Below are 6238 nucleotides of genomic sequence, written 5' to 3' on the forward strand. Positions count from 1 at the left end.
ACGAACATTGAAAGAAGAGATGAGAGACACTCTCTTCGCTTTTACAACACAACACACATCGAGGGGCCCTGAAAACCACGCTTACATAAATTATCCCAGGTGAGGCACCGGTTGTGGACCACAAGCCACATGAAAAAATTACACTTTGGCCAAGAGAACTTATACCAAACGTGCTTCCACCAAGGGACTTGAATGTCCCCAAAAATCTGCCGCACCAACTCAACATAGCTAGTAGAAACATAAAACTTTCCAGAAAGATCATTACTTGCCCAAGCCAAAACATCATTCCCTGCCAAGGTGGTTCACTCACGAGACTCAAGAATTTGAGTCAGCGCTTTTCTATCTTCCACAGAACCTCCAAGCGGCCATTCAGAAGGATTTTTCCAATGAAAACGAGCCACCAACCCTCCATTATGAGCCATCTTATAATGATCAACAGTATCCCAACTAGCAATAGTAAACATATCAGAAAGGGACTGAAGATGAGGATGAGTAGAAAGGATAGGAGGATGACCATCCTGGGAAAGCCTGTATGACAGATCCAAAAGAGCCCATTCTTAACTAATTGAGCCCCCAACTTCAAAGTATTCCATATCATAGAACCACGACCCTCCATAGGTTAGCGAGGAACATCAAACAAATTAACATTTGGAAGATACTTATGGGTGAGAATACGAGCCCAAAGCTGATTCTGACTAGTGCACCAACACCAATATAACTTAGCAGCAAGAGGTTGCCCATTTAAAATAGCAGAACGTAAACCAAGTCCACCTTCATTCTTAGGCCTACACACAGTGTCCCACTTAACAAGGCTCCATTTAGCAGTTGACAAAGTCCCACTCCAAAGAAATTGTTGAGAGAGGGAATCAAATCCCCTAAGGAAATATATGGGAGCAACTTGAGCAAGACATCTGTAAATAAGCAAAGCTTGAACAACAGATTTTAAAAGTGTCAATCTAGTTGTAGTAGATAGCCATCGGTGAGTCCAATGATTAACCTTTTGACGCAACTTGTCAAGAAGAATCTGCTAAGAAGACTCGGGGTGTCTTCCAACAGTAAGAGGAACACCCAAATAAACAAAGGGAAGAGACCCAACCTGAAACCGCAGAATATCAGCAATCCGCCTCTGAATGGCTTGAGGAGTATTAAAGAAGAAGATGGAAGATTTATGCTCATTGAATTTCTGACCAGAAGCAACAAGGTAAATATCTAAGGCATGCCAAAAAGATTCAGCTTCCCTAATACACGCCAAACCCATAAGAGCGGTATCATCTACAAATTGGAGATGCAAGATCTGTGGTAAGCCATTGCCCCATTGCCAACCACGAATAAAGCCCTGAGAAGCACAAAACTTAAGAAAATGACCCAGACCCCCAGCCATAATAATGAACAGGTAAGGCAAAAGAGTATCCCCTTGACAAAGACCATGGGAAACCCCAAAAGGCTCCGAAGATTTGCCATTCACAATAACTGAGAAAGATGAAGTAACACAACTCATAGTCCAATTCACCCACTCTGCTAAAACCAAAGGCTAAAAGAGTACTCCACTTAACTCTATCATATGCTTTGGCCATATCCAATTTGATGAACATAGCACGCTCCTTTGAGGTCGCCATAGAGTGAATAACCTCAGAAGCCACCACCACCCCATCCAGAATTTGTTTACTAGCCACAAAACGCCCTTGTTCCTCAGAGATCACAAGAGGAAGACAATTTTTGAGCCTCTTCGCAATCAGCTTAGTGATAATCTTATGTACCACATTACAAAGAGCAATCGGGCAAAAAAACTCAAATTTATCAGCACCATCCTTTTTTGGAATGAGAATCAAGAAAACAAAATTCAAAGCTTGGAGCATCTGCTTACAATGAAGAGATTCCCGAACCATCTCCAATAAATCCAGATTAATAATATCCCAAAACTCTTGAAAAAATTCATCAGGAAAACCATCTGGGCTTGGAGCTTTACCTTTGTTCATTCCGAGCACAAAATCCTCTAACTCAGGCAATGAAATCGGACGAATGAAAGAGGCATTCATAGCATCTATCACCAAAGAGGGAATACAAGAGAGAATCAAATGCTCCTCGTCCACAACAGGTGGGGAATATTCAGTAAAAAGATCATAGTAGTAATGATGAGCCTCCCGAGACATAGCTAACTGAGATGAAATCTGAAGCCCTTCTGAGGTAACTCGAGAAGAAATACACCCCTTATTACGACAAGCTTGAACTGAGTGATGAAGAAAAGCAGAATTCCTATCCCCTTCCTGAAGCCAGTCAAGCTAAGCCTTTTGTTTCCAAAAAATCTCCTCACGAAGCTCCCACTCCACATTGCGCACAACTTGGGATTCCGCCTTTCCAAGAGCCTCAGAGAAACCATTATCTCGTATCTGGCAAGTAATCACAGCAAGACGTTCCAAAGCACTCCTCTTCTTGGACTTAAGATGACCAAAGCATGATATATTCCATCTCTTAAGGTGATATTTGACATATTGAAGTTTCTTAACAAAGAAATACATAGTTGTGCCAAAAGCAGGGCCTCCCTCTCTCCACCACTTAGCCACTAAGTCATGCAGCGAAGAGTCCCGAAGCCACATAAGCTGAAATTTAAAAGGAGGATTCTTTGGAGCAGCAAAAGAAGTAGCAAAAAATTTAATAGGCCAGTGATCAGAACCTTTCCAGTGTAGAATTTTGGAAATAGTAACCAAACCGCCACCAACCCAAAAATAGGAGACAAGAAACCTATCCAACCGTTCAGAAATTGCTTCCTCTCCACTTCATCTATTATTCCAAGTAAAAATCCCATTGGAAGGCTTAACATCCACTAATGCAAGCACATCCACGTGAGCTCAAAAAACATCAGAAGAAGGACCCAATCTAGGCAACCCTCCTCTCTTCTCCTCTAGACTCAACACAGAATTAAAATCCCCTCCCAAGATCCAAGGAAGATAAGGAGCACAAGAGTAGACAAACCTAAGATGTGCCCAAAGCTGGATTTTACCTCGGATATCAATGAGAGCATAAATATTTGTAATAAGAATAGTCTCCCTAGAGTCTAATGCGGAAGCAACCATGGAAATAGAAGAATGACTATAAATCCACCAAAGGGGAGAAATCTTACAAGGATCCCAAAAAAGAGCTAGACCTCCAGAATTACCGTGAGAGCCAATGCATTGACACTGACTGAAATACCAAATATGAGAAGCACACTGAAGCATGACATCAACAGAAACCTTGGTCTCTTGAACACAAAAGATGTCCGGAGAATGAACAGCAATCAAATCATTAATAGCCTTTTGACAGGAGGTGCTATAAACCCCCTTACATTCCAGGAGAGAACAATCATGGAGGAGATGGGGAAAAGTGAGCATCAATGGTCTTAACAGACCCATAATCCACCCATAAATCTCCAGTAAGTTTAATCTTTTCAAGGTCCTTCTTTCTCCCAACTGTAGAAGGAGTAAAAGAACTTTTCTTGAGAGTGCGTTGTTGCACGCCGAGATTGTGAGAAGAACCCTTACTCCTATCACAAACTGCCTTAGCCAAATCTACAAGAACCATGTCATCTTGCAAAGGCTCCTCCATGGTCACATTTTGATCCTGAACAACATGTGTATCATGCACCACAACAATATCTTGTGAAATGTGGGAGTCAGAACCTTAATCCTTAATCAGAACAACATCCACCAGAATTTCCTCCTCTAAGGCCAATGAATTCAATACCTTGAACCGATTGAGGCCCTCATCAGTTTGCCTATCTTTGAAAGATCTTTTCTGCCCATGATTCCTGGCCTGAGATTTAATAGGAACAAATCCTTCCTTATCCTTACCCAAATCAGTATCACTCATTGGAGATTTCCTTGTGTTCTCTTCAGCCTCCTTAGGTGGTGAAGAAGGAGAGGACTTATCAGAACGGGAATTTTTATTTACCTTAGGACATTGCCATTGAAGATGTCCATATTCATGATAGACGCGACAACGGAAAGGCAAGGACTCATAATGAAGCGATTGAACCCAAGAAGAGGAACCGAGACAGATTTCAAGAGAATCCGGCAAGGGGTTATTCAAGTCAATTTCCACACAAATACGAGCATAAGAATTACCTTACGACCAAGGGTTTGTTGAGCCACCGCAACATGCTTCCCAAGCAAAGCCGCAATCTGCTGCAAAATATCATCCCTCCAAAACTCCAGTGGAAGTTGCGACAGGCGAACCCAAACAAGAACCCTAGAAGGTAATTCCTCAGCAGAATTAAAACCCATATGCTAAGGTTTGATAAATAGCCCCACATGATTATAGAAATAGGGTCCTCCCTCAAATACTCGATTTCAATCAGCAAGGTTGGTAAAAGAGACCATAAAGTAGCTATTCGTAGCAAGCATAATATCCATCTCACCCTCAACTTGCCATGATCTTCTTATCCAGGCCTCCAATATCGATAGAGGAATACAAATGCCAAGAAATTTGCAAATGAGAGTGTGACGACTCCAATATGAGACATCGTCCATAACTGAATCCGAAGAAATAGCCAGAATTGGACGATCTTGACATCTAGGGAAGTAACCATTAACTTTCTTCATTCTTGAGCCCTCACCCTCATAAAAAGACTCCGGTTTTTGTGCACGCAAACTTGAAGAAGAGCCATGCAAACCTAAAGAGGACCCATTATGGGGCACCTCAGCCCCAGCTACTACCAGATTGGTGGATACCACCTGCGACATCATAGACAAAACCCCCAAAAACTCACAAAAAACTACTCACTCTTCAAAATAACCGCATCGAGGAACAAACTCTAGCAGAGCATCACTCTCAAACTAGCACCACCCACCAAGAAAGACCACCACCACAGGAAAAAGAAGAACAGATGAAAACATGGCCTCCTGAACACATTAAATCTCCCCTCATCGCAACCACAGGTAGCACCAAAGATTGAGCTAGGGCACGGGTACCCTAGCTCAGCTAGCTGAGCATGCAATCGCCATCCCCGTAGAATTTCATGAAAAAATCAAGTCCCAAGCTAATCTCTTAAAGTAGTTTTAAAAATTAGAATATCATCTATATATACTGATGCACGCTAAAAAGGATGCAAGAAACATAAGATTCAAGCATTAGTGTTGTTAGTAGCAATAGAAAATGAAAGATAAATGAAACTATAATCCTAAACATGCATACCAAGAGAGATAAAACAGATTATGGCAAAACAAAGAAAATGAAGGAATGAGATAAAACCCTCCTAGATGCCCTCCAACATGCTCATAGTTGTTCCTCCCTTGTTTCTCTCCTCTCCAAATTCCACATGAGTGTAGCCCTCAGCTTTTTGCACTATTATGGATGTTTTATGGAGATTCAAGATTATGAAAATGATTAATTATGCAAATGCAAAAAAGCTAAATATGAGAAAATACCTAATTTTCCTATGTTAATTTTATCCAAAATAACAAAGTAAAAATGCTCTTAAAATTGGTATAAGTTTGATGCATAAAAGATTTCTGGATTTGGATGAAAAAGGAATGGGCTCTATTTATAGGGAAAATTAGGGAAATGGATGGTTGAGATTGAGTAATCTCAACAAAGGTCAGGATTGATAGGTTTATGATCCATGTGAGGGCTTTCAACCCAATCCCAGGATGACAAATGTCAACATGAGATGGCTTCAGAGAAGAGGGAAGAAGCATTAAATGCTTGAAATGACTTGAAGGTTACCTTAGGAGGTAAGGTTAGGCTTGATTTGAATGAATAAAGCTTTTATTGAATGAATAGTGCCTTTATCCAATGGACAAACTCTTGGGCAAGAGTTAGTGGGGATAACCATGGTCAAAGCAATAAATGCTTGAAGAGACCCTTGAGTCAAATGAGGGTTGAGTTAGAGGGAAAGTCTCTAACCATGTGGGTGAGTTGAGTTTAACCATTAATGGTTATGTAAGAGCCATAAATGGTTATGTAAGAGCTATTAATGGTTTGGAGGACTTTGGGGGGTAAATTATTGAAGACATAAAGCCCTTTAATGCTTTTCAAAGACTTTGAGGCTTTGAGAAGTGACTTCAAGTTGTTTAGGAATGTGACGATAATTAGGGGATGGGATTAGGCTAATTTAGAATGGATCACAAGAATCTAGAATGGGTTAGAAGAGTCTAGAATGGGTTAGTAGAGTGTAGTGGGTTTGGTGGGTGAGAGAAAATAAGATTTTAATGAAAATAAAATTACTTTATTTCAACCAAAATTGTGCAACTTGCATTTGTAG

Source organism: Cryptomeria japonica, chromosome 5 (assembly GCF_030272615.1).
Source record: "Cryptomeria japonica chromosome 5, Sugi_1.0, whole genome shotgun sequence".
Taxonomy (NCBI): Eukaryota; Viridiplantae; Streptophyta; class Pinopsida; order Cupressales; family Cupressaceae; genus Cryptomeria; species Cryptomeria japonica.